Source organism: Artemia franciscana, unplaced genomic scaffold, assembly GCF_032884065.1.
Source record: "Artemia franciscana unplaced genomic scaffold, ASM3288406v1 PGA_scaffold_125, whole genome shotgun sequence".
Lineage (NCBI taxonomy): Eukaryota > Metazoa > Arthropoda > Branchiopoda > Anostraca > Artemiidae > Artemia > Artemia franciscana.
This window is the reverse complement of record NW_027062625.1, coordinates 35,465-47,646: the sequence shown is the minus strand read 5'-3', so window position 1 is coordinate 47,646 and position 12,182 is coordinate 35,465.

The following is a 12,182-nucleotide window of genomic DNA, read 5'->3' as shown; positions in this document are numbered from 1 at the left end:
TGAAAAATAAAAGAGAAAAAGAAAACTAAAAAAATATGAATAAATATATATAAAAATAAGTTGTTTGTGGGTTATGTCTGTCTGTCTGTCTGTCGAGTGACGTCGTGTTTGTCCGCATATGACGTCTGAATTATTTCACACTAATACAAAAGAAGAAAAAAAACTAAAAAAGGTAAAAACTACAAAAAAAACTAAAAAGAAAAAAAACTAAAAAAGCTAAAAAACTAAAAAAAAACTAAAAAAAGGTAAAAAACTAAAAACTAAAAAAAACTGAAAAAACTAAAAAAAGGCAAAAACTAAAAAAAAAACTAAAAACTAATAAAAAAACTAAAAAAGCTAAAAAACTAAAAAAACTAAAAAAACTAAAAAAAGGTAAAAAACAAAAAAAAACTAAAAACTAAAAAAGAAAAAACTAAAAAAAGGAAAAAAACTGAAAAATAAGAGAAAAAGAAAACTAAAAAAATATTAATAAATATAAAAAATATAAAATATAAATATAATATAAATTAGCAATCAACAAAGCACCGAGACACAAATGACGACCGGGACACAGGGAGTATAAATGACGACCAGGACATAAGTAAAAAAAAAACTAAAAAAACTAAAAAAATGGTAAAAACTACAAAAAAACTAAAAACTAAAAAACTAAAAAATCTAAAAATCTAAATAAACTAAAAAAGAAAAAAAAGAAAAAAGGAAAAAAATAAAGGAGAAAAACAAAACTAAAAAACGAATGTATATACAGACCGGGACACCGGGATACAAATGACGACCGGGACACAGGGAATATAAATGACGACCGGGACACAGGGACACAACTACAATGGGGACGCCGGGGGGCACAGGGGGATATAAATGACGACCGGGACACCGGGACACAAGGAATATAAATGACGCCCGGGACACTCAAAGAGAAATCACAGACTGGAACACCGGGACACAGGGAATATAAATGACGACCGGGGCACAGGGACATAACTACAAAGGGGACGCCGGGGTGCACAGGGGGATATATAAATGACGATGGCGACTCAGGGAATGGTCGATTAGCAATCACCATCAACAAAGCTCAAGGGCAATCATTAGAATCATGAGGTATAGATCTGAATACGGATTGTTTTCCCATGGACCATTATATGTTGCATGTTCAAGAGTCGGTAAACCTGACAATCTATTTATATGCACAGACAATGGGACAGCAAAGAATGTTGTATATTCGCAAGTTTTACGTAGTTAAAAATATATATATATATATATATATATATATATATATATATATATATATATATATATATATATATATATATATATATATATATATATATATATATATATATATATATCTATATTCACAGGTGGGACATAGGGACACAACTACAATGGCGCGTAACTAATATGGCGCGTAACGACTTACGCGCGCGGGGGGGCTTGGGGGAGGGCGCGAAGCGCCCCCACCAACTAGGTGTTGGGGTGGCGCTTCGCGCCACCCCAACAGCTAGTATATATATAAAAATAAGTTGTCTGTGTGTGTGTGGGTCTGTCTGTCGGGTGACGTCATGTTTGTGTGTCGACTGACGTCATGTTTTCAATTGACGAAATTACAGACCGGGACATCGGGACAAAAATGACGACCGGGACACCGGGAATATAAATGACGACCGGGACACAGTTACACAACTACAACGGAGACGCCGGGGGGCACAGGGGGATATAAATGACGACCGGGACACCGGGACACAAGGAATATAAATGACGCCTGGGACACTCAAAGAGAAATCACAGACTGGGACACCGGGACACAAATGAAGACCGGGACACAGGGAATATAAATGACGACCGGGACACAGGGACAAAACTACAAAGGGGACGCCGGGGGGCACAGGGGGATATATAAATGACGATGGCGACACAGGGAATGGTCGATTAGCAATCACCATCAACAAAGCTCAAGGGCAATCATTAGAATCATGAGGTATAGATCTGAATACGGATTGTTTTCCCATGGACCATTATATGTTGCATGTTCAAGAGTCGGTAAACCTCCTGACAATCTATTTATATTCACAGACAATGGGACAGCAAAGAATGTTGTATATTCGCAAGTTTTACGTAGTTAAAAACATATATATATATATATATATATATATATATATATATATATATATATATATATATATATATATATATATATATATATATATATATATATATATATATATATATACATATATATATATATATACATATATATATATATATATATATATATATATATATATATATATATATATATATATATATATATATATCTATATTCACAGGTGGGAAATAGGGACACAACTACAATGGCGCGTAACTAATATGGCGCGTAACGACTTACGCGCGCGGGGGAGCTTGGGGGGTTTGCGCGAAGCGCCCCCACCAACTAGGTGTTGGGGTGGCGCGAAGCGCCACCCCAACAGCTAGTATATATATATATATATATATATATATATATATATATATATATATATATATATATATATATATATATATATATATATATATATATATATATATATATATATTTATATATACTAGCGCCACCCCATACGCTTCGCGCCACCCCAACACCTAGTTGGTGGGGGCGCTTCGCGCCCCCCCAAGCCCCCCCGCGCGCGTAAGTCGTTACGCGCCATATTAGTTACGCGCCATTGTAGTTGTGTCCCTATTCAGATCTATACCTCATGATTCTATTGATTGCCCTTGAGCTTTGTTGATGGTGATTGCTAATCGACCATTTCCTTTGTTGCCGTCGTCATTTATATATCCCCCTGTGCCCCCCGGCGTCCCCGTTGTAGTTGTGTCCCTGTGTCCGGGTCGTCATTTATATTCCCTGTGTCCCCGTCGTCATTTGTGTCCCGGTGTCCCAGTCTGTGATTTCTATTTGAGTGTCCCGGGCGTCATTTATATTCGTCAGGATATTGTAGGGCATCGTAGCATCGATGAGTTTAAGCAATTCTTGTCAACTGATTGTTTCGCCTATAAGGAATATTATCTCGAGGTAAGAACTGATCACCGACCACAACGATTGCCACTTTGTTGATAGTTGCGTATCAGGAGGCATCAATTCGATTGCTGTTTTTAAGCAGAAGCACTAAATTATTATTTTTGTGGAAAAGATGATATATATAAATATATATATATATATATTTTCTTTTTAGTTTTTTTGTAGTTTTTACCTTTTTTAGTTTTTTTCTTCTTTTGTATTAATGCTAAAGCCAAGGTTCAAACCTGGAGCCTCTCGGACCTAGAACCTGAAACATAACGCTTTACCAACTCAGCTACTTCGGCGTGAATACATTCGTTTTGAGCAGCTTCCTCGGGTGTTGCCATTGTAGGTTCTTCAGTCATTTTACAATTAGAAATTTCTCTTTCAACGGTCTTCTTACAATTAAAAATTTGTCTTTGAACGATATTCTTAAATACCTGTGTCCTGGTCGTCATTTATATTGCCTGTGTCCCGGTCGTCATTTGTGTCCCGGTATCCCAGTCTGTAATTTCTCCTTGAGTGTCCCGGTCGTTATTTATATTCCCTCTGTCCCGGTCGTCATTTGTGTCCCGGTCTGTAATTTCTCTTTGAGTGTTTTTTCTTTTTAGTATTTTTTAGTTTTTTACATTTTTTCTTTTTTCAGTTTTCTTTTTCTTCCTTATTTTTCAGCTTCACTATGAAATACATATCGCCGAACCTTTGTTTTTTTAACTAAAATCTGGTAGGCATTGATGACCTTATCCAGGTCAAGATCCCAAACCCACTCATCATCGCTATCATTTTCAGTTTTGATATGTTTTGACTCTCGCTGTCCAGGTGGATCTTCATCTAACTTCGCGGCTTTGCGTTCTTTAGCCTCAAGCCTGTTTCCTTGCTGTTCTTTTGATTCCTCGGCACGCTTTCTTTTCTGACTTTCTCTATCAGCAGCAAGTTTTTTGGCGTAGACTCTTTGAGCATCTTCATCGGATATATATATATATATATATATATATATATATATATATATATATATATATATATATATATATATATATATATATATATATATATGTTTTTAACTACGTAAAACTTGCGAATATACAACATTCTTTGCTGTCCCATCGTCTGTGCATATAAATAGATTGTCAGGTTTACCGACTCTTGAACATGCAACGCATAATGGTCCATGGGAAAACAATCCGTATTCAGATCTATACCTCATGATTCTATTGATTGCCCTTGAGCTTTGTTGATGGTGATTGCTAATCGACCATTTCCTTTGTTGCCGTCGTCATTTATATATCCCCCTGTGCCCCCCGGCGTCCCCGTTGTAGTTGTGTCCCTGTGTCCGGGTCGTCATTTATATCCCTGTGTCCCCGTCGTCATTTGTGTCCACCGTCATAGCAAAAATGACGACAACTAACTTCATGACGCCAGTCGACACAGAAACATGACGTCACCTGATCCACAGACAGACAACTTATTTTTATATATATAGATAGATATAATTCTAAAATTGTCAGGTAATTTTCTATTTTGAAATAAAAACTCAAAATTATTGCTCGGACAACATAAATATTTTTCATATTTACATAATAGCTTTAGTGGTTCTGGACTGAAAACTAAATATGCTAATCAAATTGGGAATTGCAATCTTTTAGGTTGAAAAGGCAGATCCATTGGAATCATGAGAATGCGTGGAATAAGAAAAGCCTCACCCTCAAAAGGCCCTGTCAAGATTGTTGCCTCTATTACGTTATAACAGACATAACACGTCATTTGTGTCCCGGTGTCCCGGTCTGTAGTTTCGTTAGTCGACAAACATGACGTCAGACGACAAACAACTTCATGACGACATACAGCTCAATCCTTATAATGACGTCAGTCGACAAACATGACGTCAGTCGACACACAAACATGACGTCAGTCGACAGACAGACAAACAACTTATTTTTATATATATAGATTAATAAGTTGTCTCTCTGTCTGTCTGTCGGTAGAGTGACGTCGTGTTTGTCCGCATATGACGTCTGAATTATTTCATCATATACCAATTCAAAAACAAATGTATTTAAGCCGATGTAGCTGAGTTGGTAAGGTCTTATGTTCCAGGTTCTAGGTTCAAGAGGTTCCAGGTTCGAACCTTGGCTTAAAAAAAGGTAAAAACTACAAAAAAAAACTAAAAACTAATAAAAAAACTAAAAAACTAAAAACTAAAAAAATAAAAAAAGGTAAAAAAACTAAAAACTAAAAGAAAAAAACTAAAAAAGGAAAAAAAAACCGAAAAATAAAGGAGAAAAAGAAAACTAAAAAATATAAATAAAAATAAAAAAAACTAAAAAAGGTAAAAACTACAAAAAAAACTAAAAAGAATAAAGAAAAAAACTAAAAAAGCAAAAACGGTAAAAACCAAAAAAAAAACTAAAAAAAGAAAAAGGAAAAAAAATTTATTTCATCATATACCAATTCAAAAACGAATGTATATACAGACGGGGACACAAATGACGACCGGGACACCGGGACACAGGGAATCTATATATCTATATATATAAAAATAAGTTGTCTGTGTGTGTGCGGGTCTGTCGGGTGACGTCATGTTCGTGTGTTGACTGACGTCATGTTTTCGACTGACGAAATTAAAGACCGGGACATCGGGACACAAATGACGACCGGGACACCGGCACATAGGGAATATAAATGACGACCGGGACACTCAAAGAGAAAGCGACCGGGACACAAGGAATGTTCAATTAGCAATCACCATCAACAAAGCACCGGGACACAAATGACGACCGGGACACAGGGGTATAAATGAAGACCAGGACAAAAGTAAAAAAAACTAAAAAAAACTAAAAAAAGGTAAAAACTACAAAAAACTAAAAAGAAAAAAAACTAAAATCTAATAAAAAAAAACTAAAAAGAAAAAAAGAGAAAAACTAAAAAAATAAACAAAAGGAAAAACCAAAAAAAAACTAAGAAGAAAAAAAGGGGAAAAATACAAAATTTATTTCATCATATACCATTTCAAAAACGAATGTATATACAGACCGGGACACCGGGATACAAATGACGACCGAGACACAGAGAATATAAATGACGACCGGGACACAGGGACATAACTACAACGGGGATGCCGGGGGGCACAGGGGGATATATAAATGACGACGGGGACACCACCATCAACAAAGCTCAAGGGCAATCATTAGAATCATGAGGTATAGATCTGACACGGATTGTTTTCCCATGGACCATTATATGTTGCATGTTCAAGAGTCGGCAAACCTGACAATCTATTTATATGCACAGACAAGGGGACAGCAAAGAATGTTGTATATTCGCAAGTTTTACGTAGTTAAAAACATATATATATACATATAAATATATATATATATATATATATATATATATATATATATATATATATATAAATATATATATATATATATATATATATATATATATATATATATATATATATATATATATATATATATATATATATATATATATATATATATATATATATATATATATATATATATATATATATCTATATTCACAGGTGGGACACAGGGACACAACTACAATGGCGCGTAACTAATATGGCGCGTAACGACTTACGCGCGCGGGGGGGCTTGGGGGGGCGCGAATCGCCCCCACCAACTAGGTGTTGGGGGTGCCCCCACCAACAGCTAGTATATATATAAATAAGTTGTTTGCCTGTGGGTCTGTCGAGTGACGTCTGTTTGTGTGTCAACTGAAGTCATGTTTATCGACTGACGAAATTACAGATCGGGACATCGGGACACAAATGACGACTGGGACACTGGGACATCTATATATATAAAAATAAGGGACACTCAAAGAGAAAGCGACCGGGACACAAGGAATGTTCAATTAGAAATCGCCATCAACAAAGCACCGGGACACAAATGACGACCGGGACACAGGGAATATAAACGACGACCAAGACACTCAAAGAGAAATTACAGACCGGGACACCGGAACACAAATGACGACCTGGACAAAAATGACGACCGGGACACAGGGAATATAAATACCCCGACACTCAAGAGAAATTACAGACTGGGACACCGGGACACAAATGACGACCGGGACACAGGGAAACAACAGCAACGGGGACGCGGGGGGGGGGGCACAGGGGGATATATAAATGACGAGGGGACACAAGGAATGTTCGATTAGCAATCACCATCAACAAAGCTCAAGGGCAATCATTAGAATAATGAGGTATAGATCTGAATACAGATTGTTTTTCCCATGGACAAGTATATGTTGCATGTTCAAGAGTCGGTAAACCTGACAATCTATTTATATGCACAGACAATGGGACAGCCAAGAATGTTGTATATTCGCAAGTTTTACGTAGTTAAATATATATATATATATATATATATATATACATATATATATATATATATATATATATATATATATATATATATATATATATATATATATATATATATATATATATACTAGCTGTTGGGGTGGCGCTTCGCGCCACCCCAACACCTAGTTTGTGGGGGCGCTTCGCGCCCCCCCAAGCCCCCCCGCGCGCGTAAGTCGTTACGCGCCATATTAGTTACGCGCCATTGTAGTTGTGTCCCTATGTCCCACCTGTGAATATATATATATATATATATATATATATATATATATATATATATATATATATATATATATATATATATATATATATATATATATATATATATGTTTTTAACTACGTAAAACTTGCGAATATACAACATTCTTTGCTGTCCCATTGTCTGTGCATATAAATAGATTGTCAGGTTTACCGACTCTTGAACATGCAACATATAATGGTCCATGGGAAAACAATCCGTATTCAGATCTATACCTCATGATTCTAATGATTGCCCTTGAGCTTTGTTGATGGTGATTGCTAATCGACCAGTCCCTGAGTCGCCATCGTCATTTATATATCCCCCTGTGCACCCCGGCGTCCCCTTTGTTGTTATGTCCCTGTGTCCCGGTCGTCATTTATATTCCCTGTGTCCCGGTCGTCATTTGTGTCCCGGTGTTCCAGTCTGTGATTTTTCTTTGAGTGTCCCGGGCGTCATTTATATTCCTTGTGTCCCGGTGTCCCGGTCGTCATTTATATCCCCCTGTGCCCCCCCCCCCCCGGCGTCCCCATTGTAGTTGTGTCCCTGTGTCCCGGTCGTCATTTACCTTTTATAGTTTTTTTTCTTCTTTTGTATTAGTGTGAAATAATTCAGACGTCATATGCGGACAAACACGCAACGACATATGCGGACAGACAGACATAACCCACAAACAACTTATTTTTATATATATTTATTCATATTTTTTTAGTTTTCTTTTTCTCTTTTATTTTTCAGTTTTTTCCTTTTTTTTAGTTTTTTTTTTTAGTTTTTAGTTTTTTTTAGTTTTTTACCTTTTTTTAGTTTTTTTTAGTTTTTTTAGTCTTTTAGCTTTTTTAGTTTTTTTATTAGTTTTTATTTTTTTTGTAGTTTTTGCCTTTTTTTATTTTTTTCAGTTTTTTTTTAGTTATTAGATTTTTACCTTTTTTTAGTTTTTTTTTAGTTTTTTAGCTTTTTTAGTTTTTTTTTCTTTTTAGTTTTTTTTGTAGTTTTTACCTTTTTTAGTTTTTTCTTCTTTATTAATATTTTTTTAGTTTTCTTTTTCTCTTATTTTTCAGTTTTTTCCTTTTTTTTAGTTTTTTTCTTTTTTAGTTTTTAGTTTTTTTTTGTTTTTTACCTTTTTTTAGTTTTTTTAGTTTTTTTAGTTTTTTAGCTTTTTTAGTTTTTTATTAGTTTTTAGTTTTTTTTTTAGTTTTTGCCTTTTTTTTAGTTTTTTTCAGTTTTTTTTTAGTTTTTAGTTTTTTACCTTTTTTTAGTTTTTTTTAGTTTTTTAGCTTTTTTAGTTTTTTTTCTTTTTAGTTTTTTTTTGTAGTTTTTACCTTTTTTAGTTTTTTTTCTTCTTTTGTATTAGTGTGAAATAATTCAGACGTCATATGCGGACAAACACGACGTCACTCGACAGACAGACAGACAGACATAACCCACAAACAACTTATTTTTATATATATTTATTCATATTTTTTTAGTTTTCTTTTTCTCTTTTTTTTTCAGTTTTTTCCTTTTTTTTAGTTTTTTTCTTTTTTAGTTTTTAGTTTTTTTTAGTTTTTTACCTTTTTTTAGTTTTTTTTAGTTTTTTAGTTTTTTAGCTTTTTTAGTTTTTTTATTAGTTTTTATTTTTTTTGTAGTTTTTGCCTTTTTTTTATTTTTTTCAGTTTTTTTTTAGTTATTAGATTTTTACCTTTTTTTAGTTTTTTTTTAGTTTTTTAGCTTTTTTAGTTTTTTTTTCTTTTTAGTTTTTTTTGTAGTTTTTACCTTTTTTAGTTTTTTTCTTCTTTTGTATTAGTGTGAAATAATTCAGACGTCATATGCGGACAAACATGACGTCACCTGATCCACAGATCCACAGATCCACACACAGACAACTTATTTTTATATATATAGATATATATATATATATATATATATATATATATATATATATATATATATATATATATATATATATATATATATATATATATATATATATATATTTATATATATATGTATATGTATATATATATATATATATATATATATATATATATATATATATATATATATATATATATATATATATATATATATATATATATATATATATATATATATATATATATATATATATATATATATATATATATATATATATATATATATATATATATATATATATATATATATATATATATATATTCACAGGTGGGACACAGTGACAAAACTACAATGGTGCGTAACTAATATAGCGCGTAACGACTTACGCGCGCGGGGGGCTTGGGGGGCGCCCCCAACAAATAGGTGTTGGGGTGTCGCAAAGCGCCGCCCCAATAGCTAGTATATATATAAAAATAAGTTGTCTGTCTGTCTGTCGATTGACGTCGTGTTTGTCCGCATAACGTCTGAATTATTTCATCATATACCAATTCAAAAACGAATGTATTCAAGCCGATGTAGCTGATTTGGTAAGGCGTTATGTTCCGGGTTTTAGGTTCAAGAGGTTCCAGGTTCGAACCTTGGCTTAAAAAAGGTAAAAACTACAAAAAAAAACTAAAAACTAATAAAAAAACTAAAAAAGCTAAAAAACTAAAAAAATAAAAAAAGTAAAAACTAAAAAAAACTAAAAACTAAAAAGAAAAAAAACTAAAAAAAGGAAAAAAATGAAAAAGACCCAGACACCGGGACACAAATGATGACTCGGACACAGGGAACGTAAATTGACGACCGGGACACTCAAAGAGAAATTACAGACTGGGACACCGGGACACAAATGACGACCGGGACACTGGGAAACAACTACAACGGGGACGCCGGGGGGCACTGGGGGATATATAAGTGACGACGGGGACACAGGAAATGTTCGATAAGCAATCACCATCAACAAAGCTGAAGGACAATCATTAGAATAATGAGTTATAGATCTGAATAAGGATTGTTTTTCCCATGAACAATTCTATGTTGCATTTTCAAGATTCAGTAAACCTGACAATCTATTTATATGCACAAACAATGGGACATCGAAGAATGTTGTATATTCGCAAGTTTTACGTAGTTAAAAACATATATATATATATATATATATATATATATATATATATATATATATATATATATATATATATATGTATATTTGTATATATATATATATATATATATATATATATATATATATATATATATATATATATATATATATATATATATATATATATATATATATATATATATATATATATATATATATATATATATATATATATATATATATATATATATATATATATCTATATTCACAGGTGGGACACAGGGACACAACTACAATGGCGCGTAACGACTTACGCGCGCGGGGGGCTTGGGGGCGCCAAGCGCCCCCACCAACTAGGTGTTGGGGTGGTGCGAAGCGCCACTCCAGCAGCTAGTTATTTATATTTGTATCATAATGTCCGGCAGTGCTAACTCCTTAAAACTAAAAGCAAGTTACAATACAACATGAAAACTTTCTTTTATATATATTAACTAAATCTTCCTATTTATTTAGAATAGCTGAGGCATCTTGAATTTTTAAGTCCAAGAAGGAAATGAATGGGAATGTATGACTAAAATGTCTCTAACAAGCACCAAAATAGCTGCTATATGAATAAACTAGAAATAATGACGTTCAAGATGATTTCCCCTTGAGAAAAAGTTCCCCATTGAGATGGGAATTGTAAAGTTCCAAGTCCCTACGGTATTAGACCAGGAATTTAGAGTTATAAACTATATTTTCTTCGGAATCTTCCTTGCTAGTAAAGTAGCTGGTAAAGAATACAACTGAAAAAAGTGAATGACATACTGAATGAAAAAGGTGGCTGACTAAATCTATGTGTAAAAAATGATTGTATTCCAAAATAAGGTGTATCTAATGACTAAATAAAGCTTTTGGAACTTCAATCGAATTTTTTTTAGAAATCTTTATAGTTTTCGATAAAGAAGAATCTTCACACTATTTTTCAGGGTGTTTGAGAAGGGTGAGAGCCAAAAATCTACCAATGGAATTTTTATTCCTTTTAAGCTTAAGTACATATTTTAACTAAAGTTTAATTTAAGTTCCATCTATTTATTCTCAATAATGTTCATAATATATTTATATTCATAATTTTATATTCATAATAAAAAAATTATTGCCAATATTTAACCGTCCTTACCATTTTTTTTTCAAAGATTGTTCCATTTTTATTTCTGTTCATTTTTAACTAACATATTTTTTTTCTTGCTGCAATTTCTATAGTTCATCTGAATTCTGAAAATTTCAGATTGATCCCCAAAGCCACTACCAAGGTATTGTACATGTGTTCTCTTGATTACCTGGCAGCATATAGTACCTTATGATTTATCTCACTTCTGAGCCGTGAACATATTCTAAGTCCCATAGCAGCTTCTGGTGTGAAAACGTTTAGGTTGGCCGAAGAAGAAAGATTTTAAACTCCTTACTCTCAATTTAAAATTTGAAGTCTCCTTGCACCTCCTACTTCCTTCTCTTACGATACCTCAATGGGATCATAGTGCAG